Consider the following 12,971-nt stretch of genomic DNA (forward strand, 5'->3'; position numbering starts at 1 on the left):
AACGAAAAGAGGTACAAGGCTGAAGGAGCAGCCTTTTGGCGCAGAAGGAAGAAAGCCACTAACGGGCATTTACTGTTCGCACTAATAGCCTGCCATTCCCCCCTGGCGATTAGAGCAAGAAGCCAGCCAGTTATCATCTGGGACTCTTTTGGCGCCTTCCCCTCTCCCACTGTATGACCCGGATAGTGTCTGGGTGTCTCTTTGCTTCTATCTCTGACTTTCCCTCTCTCTTCCTTCTCCTCCCTCTTCTTTCCTCCCTCTCTCCATTTGCCTGCCTCAATCTTCCCATCCCCTCTTCCTACTCTCTCTTACTGATCCATCATCATGTCTGCTGTTTTGTCCCCAGATCCTCATTCTTTCCACACCTGCCTCCAGCCTCCTGCCCTTGCCGAAAAGACGCCCTGGCACAGGGCCAGGAGCCTTCTAGAGCTATGGTCTGGCTTCCTGCTCCTGTCATGGTTCCCACTGGTTGGTAAAAGCGAAAGCGAATATTTAAAGTCCTCCACACTCTAAGCACACCATTTCGACCTGTGGGCTTCAACTCTTATACTCAAAGGCCTACTTTGGTGTGTAGTTTTAGAACAGTGGGAGGCTCTGCGGAACCCTGTGAAGGGTTTCAAGGGCATCCGTTTGAAAGGTCTTCATTCAGGAGTACATTGTGACAAGACTGGAGACCAGACGCAAAGAACATGCGCCCGCCTTCCTGGCGCACCTCCGGCCCTCTGTGTTGTCCTCTCCCATTCAACAGCTTCTGAACTGCTCCGCTTTGTTACCTTTATCCCTCAACATCTCCCCCTCCTGAACTTCCTGCTGCTTACTGGATGGTTATTCTCAGCAAGCATGCACTGATCTTATCGCAAAGTGGCTGATGACATGCATGATCAAGTTTCTCTACAGTGTTGAGCCTCACTTTCAGCAGGGAGCTCTTCTGTTGTTATTCTTATGGAGTCTAATATTTACAGACTGTGAGACAACAGATAGTTCTTCATAAAGAAAAATACATATTCTATGTGTGTGTTTAGCCTTGTTGAACTCATATAAATTAATATGAAAAAAATCATAAAAGTAGAGTCCTTGAGATAGCTCAGATGGTAAAGGAACTAGCCACCAAGCCTGGAGACCTGAGTTTGATCAGTACCCACAGAGTGAAAGGTAAAACCTTCTAAACTTTCGTTGTGGAATGTTTCTGTGTGTGTTTGCACACATACAAATAATTAAGTGTAATAAAAATTTTAAAACTGAAAGTGAAAAAAAAATGGCAAAGGGTGATCTGTTGGCCAACAAGCACTTATGGTAAATTTCAAAACGCCCGAGCTCTTGAACACCAGAGATCACTGCCCATGGTCAGATAATAGCCATAGATGTGGCCTGCTGGGAGAAATAGCTTAAATCCAAGGACAGAACTCAAAGGAGGATTTAAGGACAGAAGGAGACAGCTCATCATCCCTGGTTTTGGGTAGCTTTCCCTGGGAAATGACATCTTCTTGTCTATAGACAGGCCCCCCCTGCTAAGAATATCCCATGTGTACTGTCCGTATGCACACAGTGCCCTGCTGACCCTCACAGTAACCCTATGCTAGGACAGATGACTAGCTGGGGCTTCCAGGTGACAAAACTGAGACCGACAGACACAGAAGATCCACCCACTCCAAAGCGACAAGCCAATAAACCGGAGTCAGAAGCAGCCAGGCATGCTGGTACTTGTCTGTAAGCCTCCACACTTGGGAAGAAGAAGGATCACTGAACAGGTCAGCCTGGGTTTCCTAGTGAGTTTCATGCCATACTGGGCTACCTGGGAAAAAGCTCTCCCCAAAACCTAAAGGTTAAGGACTGCACTTGCCAAGCATGTTCAAAGCCACGAGTTCCATCCCAAGATCAACCAAAGAGGAGGAGGAGGAAGTCCAGAATTGAAAAGTAACTCCAAGTGTTTACTTTTCTAGTAACACTTTTCTGCCTCTACAATTGAGGCCTCTTGAGGTCCCAAAGCTAAACCGACTGACCTAGCTCTCTGCCCTCTCCTTGTTCTCAAAAGCAATTGAAACTTCAGGCAGTAGGACTAAAGCCAGGTTAAAAGGCTCACTCCTGAGCCATACCTTGCCCAGGCAGGAATGCTAGCAAGTGAACTCGGCCAGTGTCGAGGTTTTTAGGACTATTTATGACAGCCAGCCTCGTTCCAGAGTAAAGTAGAGATCTTTCAACAAGGCTTCCAGCAGCATTCAGTTTAGCTTGGTAGTGTTAATCTCTACAGTACGTAAGTGGTTGTATATTTGTAATCATTAAAAACATAGCCTAGGATTATATCCCGACCCTACCACCTGACCTGTATGACTCTGGGGAGGTGACTTACATTATCTGAGCCTTCTATAGCTCATCTGTTAAATGGAAATAAACAATAGTACTCTAGCTCCCTAGGTTACAATCAATATTATCATCAATTTTGACCATGTTTTCCCCATTTCCTTAGATCCTTTCTACCACCCAGTTATGTCCTCTCTCTCTCTCTCTCTCTCTCTCTCTTTCTCTCATCTCCTGACCCTCTCTCCCTCTCCCTCCCTTTCTCATATCACAACATTGAAAATAAAATCAATCAAACAACAACAACAACGTAATAAGACACAAACACACACACACATACACACCAAAACAAAACATAACACACACACACACACACACACAGACAAGCACCAATGACAGCATGGAGTTTGTTTTTCGTTGACCAATTACTCCTGGGCATGGAGCCTGCGCTGGAGTGTTGTTGATATAGCCAGTGACACTCCATTGGAGAAAACTGATTTTCCCTTTTTCAGCAGGCGTCAATTCTAAACAGCTTCTTTGTCAGCATTGGAGCCCATGTCTAACCTCTAAGAACACTGCCTGACACATAGCAGTAAGTGCTTGGAACTTACGCATTTTCTATTATTTTTCTGTCCATGCTGGGGGAGAGTTCATTTCAAGCCGAATACCTGGCTTCTCCATTAAGAGATGGCAGTGCTGGCAACTGGAATTGAGTCAGCTCTAGAAGTCATCTCCATTGTCACACCTTCCCCTTCAGTCCCTCCCTGAAACTAGGTGTTAGTTTTCATCTGTCATCCTGCATGAAGCTGGCTTCCTGGATTTTCATTATCTGCCTGGCTTCTGAAAGTGGTCTGCCACTGCTTCAAGTGGTTCAAAGAGGAAAAAAAAAAAGTCACCAGTCGGTAATTTAGTTAGTGGATGTATCTCAAGAAACCCCTATCAGGCCAATCTGAGATTTTGGCTTCCTTTTTCATAATGTTCCAGAAAGCCATTTAGTTTCAGGAAGACCAAAGGTCTGGAAAAACACCCAAACTGGTAGTGGGCATCAAAACAGGGCCATAGCATTCCACATTCAGCTCTCCCACCTCAAAGTTAAGTTTTAAAAGGTGCCACAAGTACTCTGAATAGGATATGCTTGCACCTCTGTTGAATGATGTGTACATAAGAACAGCTATTGTAACATCATGAGTTATATAAATCACTGGAACTCAGATTGCAGCAAAAGAAGATAGGTTCAAGGAATTTTGATGCAAATATACAATGGCATATCATATAGCTACTTTAAAGAATGTGAATAGCATTATGGCAAGACGCTTTTGCATTTCTAAGGGAAAAGAATGGAAAATATAAGCATACATACATGAGTACTGTTTTTTTTTTTTTTTTACTATATTTCTTCATATTCCTGTTGAATTTTCACCATTAACCTCATAAAAATGGACCTCATTCTCAAAAGTCATCTTCAGTATTCTCCCAAAGAGACCTGGAACTACCTTCCATTCAGGGAAGTCCCTACAAGAAACAGCCTAGAACCTGCATTCATGCAGGGCTTTGCTTGGTAATGGCCGTTTACATAGTCCATACCCAATGACCAAATCAGGCCCACTCTTGAACTTCGCGTCCAGGTAACTTCCTCTTCTTGGTAAGGTTGGTTATACTCAACCCCTAAAACTTTATGGTGTGAGCCACCTCTTTGGTACCTGGGTGTGAAAACTTCTGGGGACTCTAGCCAAAGAGAAAGGGAGTCTGCTAAGAACAGTGCACCCAGAGATCAGACTGCCATGAATCCTCCTATTATTATTATTATTATTATTATTATTATTATTATTATTGAGACGTCTGGGGTGGGAACACTGAAGCAGCCCAAAGGTATGCCTCTGGCAGTTCATCTTTTGCCTGATCAGAGGCCCACAGTTCAAGCCCCAAGGCAGGTGTGAAAGGCCCAAGGTACTGTGAATACAAGGAAAAAAGACAGCATATGCCCTTTCAGGACCAACAGTATACATTCTGGAAGCAAGAGAATCAGAAGAATTCTAGAGAGATAATCTTGTGCATGGCCTTCTCCCAGAGTTCTGAGGTGCCTTCAGGTTGCACGGGTAGATTTTAGGTAGAAAATGAGAGTTGGAACATTTAATTTCATACCACTGAGTTGATACAAATGCCTTCCCCCATAATCCTGTTGACTCGGTTTATAAAATAAATGATATAAATTTGAACTCAATGAACACCTGTTAATCACTGCTCTCACTCTTTTTAACAGAGTGGGAGTTTACATAGATTTCATTAAAAGAGAGAGTTCAATTCTTCAAAAAGGTCTCCCATTTTGACAGAGGAGAAATCTGACTCATAGGAAAGAAAAGGACTTTCCCAAAAATCACACAGACTGGCAGAGGTACAGTCGAGACTGAAACAGGCCCCTCCTCCCAAGCCTGAAGAATCTTAACTCTGAATTAAGAACTGTGTTGCCCTAAGGAATTTCTTCCCCAGTAGGAAACGGCTGAAATGGCTATTCAGAATTCTTCGGCATTCAACCCTAGCCATCATTTTTGTATACCATGCGGCCTTTTTATGGAACCTCAGCATTTACTATGCCCCAATCTAGGTTTCTCTCTGTCAACGCACCTTCCTGCTGCCAGCTCCACTCTCCTGGGCTTCCTGGGATTCCCTCAAGCCAGGACTTGGGCCAGGAAAGCCAAAATTTACTACTTGCTCAACATGCCTTGGCTCCCAGCACCTGGGTCTGCGCTCCAAGCTTCTTGGCCACACTTCCTGGGGGCTCACATCCCTTGCCTTGTTCCTGCTCATCCACCCCCTCGCTCCCAGGTGTAGGCCCGTTAACACTCCCTTGCTGGCAGACATCCTTTCAGGCCCTCCCCCTCCACCCGTTCTCCTGAAACCACTGGGGCTGCCTGAGACCTCCTGCCTTTTATCTTGCCCCAGAAGCCGAGCCCTCCGGTCCCTTAATTGTTCAGGTTGCTCTTTTCTGAACTCACTCCAATTGAGCTCCATAAATTGTAGATAATTGGACTGTCTAACTCAGATTACGATTCCCTGGGGCAGTGTCTTCTTGGTCTGGTACAGCCCTGCCCACAAAGGGAGGAGGCAGGGGAGGGACTCAGGAGAAGGCCATCCCAGCAGACCCCAGGAAGCAGACAAGGGGTCACAAGACCTGATATCTCTAGCAACCACTTTTGCAGCATGTATCCCTGTTGCCTGTCTTATCCTTATTGATCAGCACCTGTGTGAAGGGCCAGCCCTTCTCCACTGGCCATGTTGCCAGTAATTGGCTACAACATAAAGTAAGTTTTCAAACAGTGTCCAAGTCCCAGGTTTGGATGAAAGAACCTCCTTTGGGGACATCAGAATGAGTCACCAGCAAATAGGTGCTAATGGGAGAAAAGTCAGAATACAGAGAATCCTGGGAAATTTCCACATATTATCCCTTTCTTAAAAAACATAAAATTATGCCACGTCCTATTTCGGGCACAGCTAGGAAGGTTGGCTTGGCTACATCCTAGGCATCCAAGGAGATTCAAATGGTTGTCCCACCGAGATATGGCTAAAGCAAGGAGTGAGAGGCTGAGGCAATAATTCACTACAAATTCAGGACACCCCATCTGCATACCATGTCATGATTTCCCATCACTTTGGTAGGCTCACGGTCAGGAGACCCCCTAAAATCAACTTGTTGGTCATTCTCACTGGATATGGGAGGCATTTCACCCCACCTCCACCCCAGTTATGCTGCTGATATAGGCTTACATATTTCCACTGTGTCAAACGTTTCCTGTCCATCAAGTCTGCTGAAAGCAATGAGCCCACCATCATATCTCAAGGTGTGAAAACATCCTGGAACCAAGTAATTGAATGACTTAGTAAATGCACTTATCGTCAGAATTCTCTCACATTCTCAAGTGACATAGAATCTAGCTCTTTTCTTCCAATGTGTTCCTAAGACCATGGAATTATCTCGTGGAAAATGAAAATTAGAGGTCCTATTACCCATCTCTCACCCCCAGTTGTTCTGTGTACAAATGTTCTCAATTAGAAGGTTTCTAAGATTTCCATAAAACAAGGCTGAAAGCAAAGCATCTGAGCTCAAGTCAAAGGAGCACTCCATCTTTAATCAAAGACCTAGTCTGAGAGCGCCTCTTATCTAAGATCTAAATGTCATGGGTGGGTGCCAGAATAGGAGCAGGATTGGAATGCCTTCCCAGGGAGAATTTGAACATTTATACATCCATCAGAATATCACTAAATACCTACTATAGTTCAAGTGCCCTTCTAGGGGCCTTCCATCACTCTGGCTGCTTGGTAGAAATATTGTGGAGGAACCAAACAGCAGATATTGAGATAAGTCTGTATGTGATATCACCATCACCACGCTCAGTGAAAGCAGTATCAATGGAGAGAAGTAGATATATTAGAGACAATTTAGAAAATAAAGTTGCTTGGACTTGACTAATTAATTACAAGTGGAAGTTAAGGGTGAGAGAGAGGCCATTCTGAGATAGTTAAAAGTCAGTTTCTATTGTTAATGATGAGGTTATCCACAAAGCTAAGGAACATAGGACTCTGATTTTATGGTTTTATGGTAGAAGATTCTGGAAGATAACAATCTTAGTTGAGAGCACATAGAATTTGAGGAAGTGGAGGAGAAAACAAGATGCACAGACCTAGAGTTCAACCCAGAGGTTTGGCATAAAACAAGGATTTTGTTAATCCTCATTATGTGTTTATTTTTGGAAGACATATATGCAGAAATAAAACATGACGACTAAGGAGAGAACTCTCAAATTTTCCAACTTTTAGAATACACATAAAGGACTGCATATAGTATGTCAGTGAAGACTTAGAAGAAATGGGCAGGGATGTGGGAAAGAGTCATGCTACAGGAGAATCGTGAATGCCAGTAGAGGGTTTTAAAAGGCTGACGTGTTGAGCATAGATGCTGTACATGAACAAAAAAGGTCTGGAATATCTGTACGGATTCTCCCCTGACCATTGCCTGGACAGTTAGTGGAATATCGAGAACCCCATCACAGTGGGGTAAAGTATAACTGAAAAGTGAAGAAATGGAGATGATGAGTTAGACTACAGCTTCAAAAAGATTAGTTGGTATCAAATATATGAAGATGATAGCTAAAGGGAAATACAAGATCAAGAAAGACATTTTTAGGATATGAAAGGTGTGTGTGTGCTTGTGTGTGTGTGTGTGTGTGTGTGTGCTTATTCTCAGTTATCAGAGGATGAAGCTGACAGAGGTTGAAGATTCAACAAAGGAAAAGAGATGGTGTTATGATCCACAGCATAGAAAGAATAATTAGCCTTATACAGGAAAACAGTAAAAGGAAAAAGGGAAAGAACAGTGGGGGAGGGAAACAAGCTTGTAGTTATGTTCTTATCCCACGACTGCTATTTACAAAGGTGCAAAGGTTTAAAATAGTGGCCAAGAAATATGGGAGCTGGAGAAAAGAGAAAGAGAAAAGGGGAACAGAGATGGAGAGGGGGAAATAGAACTAACACGATAAAAAATGATTATATACTAAAATTAGAAACTACATATTTGTAGTAGCACCATACAAATGGCACCTAAATTTCTTCAGACATTCTGTTCTTTCTGGTGGAAAAACAGGAAGGTTAGTGGTCACATTGATCCAAGGTTTGGAAAGTTTAAGGTCAGAACAACAAACAGATGGGCAAAAAGGCTTTGAAGATAAGGTTAGTGATGAAAATAATCAATCTTGGGACTCAGGATACGCTAGGGATGGATGGGTGCAAAGTTCTGAAATTCTACAGAGATGGAAGAGGTACTGGAGGAGGGAAGATACCAAAACTTTGAGGAGGTAAAATTATAGGTGATTCTGATGTTAGCAGGTAGCAGGTTGTCGTTCTTGAGTGTAGCAGAGATAGGACTCTTTAGAGTTGAAGCACTATGTGAGAAAGCTGGCTGTAGGTGGAAGTGGCCATGGAAAGCTTAAAAACCTTCCTTGCAACCCTGGCACACTGGACTCCTTTTAGAACTTGGAAATTCATGGACAAATTGTAGCCCTGAAGAAGCAGATTCAATTGGCTTAAGCTAGCTCCCAGCAGTCATACTTTCTAAAAGTTTTCCAAGTAATTGCATGTTAGAAATGAGTGAACTAGAAATAGGAGCAGAATAAACCATCTATGGCAACCGAAATGCTTCAACAGGACTTGGAATTGAGAGGGATCTAATCCTGCCCTGATGGGATTAGCCGCACTAATCTATAAGTGAAGAGATAATAATTGAGAGGACAATTTGTTATTACATGCATTTAGCAAAATAATAGCAGTAGTTTCCCTCTCTGAGGCTTGTGACCTCCCCATCCTCAGGCTGTTGGGAATCTTTACCACAGCAAGCCTGGGTTTCCTCCTGTGGAATGGGCCTTAAATGCAATCAGAAAGTGCTTGGTGACCGCCATAACATTTACTGCACTCATGGATCTATCTTGACTTGCCCGTCATCTCTGCATTTCACAAGGTTCACAGCTGAGTAGGACAATTGGAGACAGTGTCACTCCCCACCCCAGCATCTTACACAGCAAACAACTCCCAGTACTAAGGAAGCTAGCTGACAGGAAGGAAATTTCCTAGTCAGTGCCAACTTGATTTCTCGTTGTTCCATGACTACGGTATATGGTGTTTCCAACAAGTTCTGGGGTCCAATCAAAAGCAATAGCAAAAACCTATTTTTTTTGGGGGGGGGAACTACAGAACACCTTTCACCAACAATGACAGGGAAGATGTTCCACAACTGGCAGAGGGCATTGTATTTGCCAACCTGTGGTTTCTGGGAGAGACGTAATCGCCTATGTAGGATATCTCTAATTAAATTACTTTATAGAATCAACTGTATGTATATATACGGGAAGCTTATAAAATAGGTTACAATATGGCTTTTTCAAAGACCCTTAGTTAGTTTTGCTTCCTTTTACCTCCTCTTCTGCTCTGTACTCCCATCCTTCTCTGCATCAAACCTCATTGCCCCTCGCCCCTTCATATCATCTATGTCCTACTATCCCCCCTTGGTTAATGCAGAAACTCACATCTAATAAAAGTGCAGAGAATAAGAGATTTTTGAGGTCTTGTCCATAAATAGAATGTCTACATCACAGTCCCTCCACACAAAACTTAGGCTCTTCTCAGAGAGAGGCCTGAAAGAGTGTAAGAACCAGAGGTCTGGGAAGATTAGAACAACACTTTTTTTTTTTTTTTTTTTTTTTTTTTTTACTGAATGGGATAGGACCGTTGCTCATGAGTTCATAGCAGCAGTGCTGTGCCTGAACAAGGCCTGCTTGCAATTGACACAGTCAACGTTTCAGCACAGACTAGGAAGGGGCTCATGAACCCCTACCCTTTGCAAAGGAGCTATTTGATAGTCAATGGCTGCTTGGAGAGGGAAAGTCAGTTTTCTTTAAGGATATAGCCCCTGGTGGGTCTACTATGCTCCAGTGGGTGACCTCACATCCATGAATACATGGGCATAGGAAACTGAACTTGGTAGAGTATAATCATTTTAAAAGGAGGACATGAAGATAGAAAGAGGTGGGAAAAGGGGGAGCTAGATCTGGGAGGAATTAAGGGGAGGCATAGGAGGTGAATGTAAATAAAATGAATTGTATGAGTGTATGAAATTCTCAAAATTAATAAACAAATGAGACTATCAATCCTCTAACAGTGGCGAAATATAGCCGGCAATGTGAGTAGGTGGAGCAGTAGAAAGGACGATAGCCCCAGATGAAATGCTTATGAAAGGAGAAAGAGGCTTTACTTAGTAATGCAGATCAGTAGTGTGGAAGCAGCTGCAGGGATTAGGGTAATGTAAACCCCCCCCCCATTTTGAGGCTCTGAACTAGTTGTGTTGGGGAGGAGGCTGGGTGGTGCAGGAAACATAGTTCCAAATGAACCTGATTTCAATAGTTAGTGTGGGTGATAGCTCATGAACCCTTAAGAAGAGATTTTGAGTGCAGGGAAGTTTGATGACCTTTGAATTCCATTTCCATAACACATACAGGAACAAGGACTAGCACCCTGCTGTGCCCATGGTTCTATTTGCATTGGTAATGACAGAGCTTGAGAGTAGAGATCTCAGAGAAGGCTGCGGTGAGAGAATAGAAAAATGTTTGCGTTTCTGTGAGACTCCTGTGTTTCTCATTCTTTTTCCCACATCACAAAGGGCTAAGTAATAGATTTGGCGTTCCATTCATTTCAGTGAATTTCTTATAGTGGTTTTCCCCTTATGTCCTTACATCTCTTGATCAAACTCTTGGATTTTTCTCAACTTCCTCAGCCATTTATTTATTTATTATGTACAGTTTTTCAGTAGCCTCTAGCTTGAAAAGACAACATTGTGACTTGATTTCACCATGCTACCTTCTATTCAAGAGCCAGAGAATCTGGGCTGACAATGTGGCTCATGAAGCCCTAAGTACCATTCCAATTACTGCAAACAAAAAGTCATACAACGGTCCAGGGACTCTGTGTTTGTGGCTGGTCCGCTTGATTTTTGCATTCAAAGTTTGGACGAGCATTTGCTTCCACAAGCTTGGTTCTTTCAGGCAGAAGAGGCACTATAGGAGTCTCAGAGACAACAGAAAAGAGCTCCTAGTTAAAAAAAATGTCATGTCTTTGATCTCTGAACACTTCTTACTAACTTAATGTCAGTGTCAGAACATTGACCAGTGACGTTTAGAAAGCAAACTGCAAAAGAATCCTGTGTCAGTGGAGCCTATGCTGGGGCTTCTACTGTGAGTTACTTAATCTAAGTGTAGTTTTTTTTCCCCTACATTCCTTCTTTCTTTCCTGCCTTCCTTCCTTCTTTCCTCCTTCCTTCTCTGTTTTTGTCTCTGTCTCTCTCTTTCTTGAGAAAGAATATACCACAAGCTGGCCTCAAAGAGACTCACGACCTATCTGTGTCAGCCTCCCAAGTGCTAGTATTGTAAGTGAGCAACCTCACTCAACTACCAACAGTGTTTTCAAAGAAAACGTCTCCTGTGGTCGTACTGAATCCCCACTCCTGCCCCTATCCCACCTGTGTTTCCCCCCCACCTGCTTAGCCCAAGTAGTACCCTGCTCTAGCCTTGCTAGAAGAAACCAATTCTTTTCCTAGAGGGAGAAAAAGTATCAGTAGAAGATTCACAGCCTGTGATATGTAGAATTTCAGGATGGCTTTGCCCCTCAACGTTACAGTTTGCATCATTCTCTCCCCTCAAGCCAGGGTGAGACCTAGAAATATAATGGACAGTAATTCATACTATTACATTGTTATATGGAAAAAGAGATATTTTGTGTGTAACTAAGGTCCATCTTCAGTTGACTTTGAGCTTAAAATAAATGGAGATTATTCAGAGTGGATCTAATTTAATCATGTGAGTCCTTAAAATTAAGAAATAGTGTTGCTGCATTTAGATAGCCATACACAAATGATAAAACTGTACATGAAGTTGACACATTACATAAAAACTAATTGAAAAATGGAGGATAGGCTGGGGTATAGCTCAGTGTTAATGTATAGTCTGTGTTTTTGTTCAGACAAAGTCTTGTGCAGCCCAAAGTGGCTGGTGAGGTAGCCAGAGATAACCTTGATTTCCTGATCCCCCTGCTCCATCTCCCAGTTGCTGGAATTATAGGCCTGCCACATCACAGCCAGTTTTCAGTAGCAGAACACTGTTACTATGCACAGAGCACTGGATTCAAAACCCTAACACCAAACCAAACCAAACGGAAACAAGAATAAACCCTCAACTCAAAGGGAAATGTAGATTTAAATATCAAATATAAAACTATAAAGCCCAGGAAACATAGGAACTCTTTAGAACACAAGAACTGATGAAACATTCTTAGGCTTGATATGAAAACCACACCCATGAGAGAAATAGGTGGTGAGGTTGACTTCATCAAAAACAAAAATTTGGGGGGCAGTGAGGTGGTTCAGCCAGCAAGAGCACTTACCACACAGGCTTAACTACCTGCATTCCATTCCTAGAATCCACAGTGAAAGAAAGAATTGCTTCCTGACTTCCACATGTACTACTGCATAGGTGCACATGCACACATCAATAATAAATCAAATTCTAAAAATTAAAGTACAATCTTTTGATTTGGTGCACAATTCTCCTAATAAGGAGGAAAAACAGCTATATAGAGAGAAAATATTTGTGAAACATGTGTATGATAGCAGTCATTATCTAGACTACATAAAGAAGTCTAAAAATATAACAGTAAACAGATAAACAACCCAATTAGAAAATAAGGAAAAGGCATGAAGAAACATGTCCCTGAAGAACATCTGCAGATATTAACTGTGTAAATGCAAAGATGCTCAACATCAACAGACATGAGGGAATTGCTAATTAAAGTCACCTATCCAAAAGCCTGAAGGAAATAGTGACAACACCGCATGCTAGGGAGGATGTGAGAAACAGCATCACACATTCCTTTCTGGTGGGAATATAAGTGTATGCTCTGGAGAGGACTGGACCAGTTTCTTTAAAACTATACTCCATTTACCACATAATCCAAAATTACACTAGAAAGGAAAATATCAGCTCAGGACACCCAAGATCAAGTTCTCAGCACAAAGGAGATTTATTTGCCCCAGAGGGACACAGGGTAGAGATAAGGGACAAAGACAGGAAATAGAGGAAGAGGGA

Source organism: Meriones unguiculatus, chromosome X (genome assembly GCF_030254825.1).
Source record: "Meriones unguiculatus strain TT.TT164.6M chromosome X, Bangor_MerUng_6.1, whole genome shotgun sequence".
Lineage (NCBI taxonomy): Eukaryota > Metazoa > Chordata > Mammalia > Rodentia > Muridae > Meriones > Meriones unguiculatus.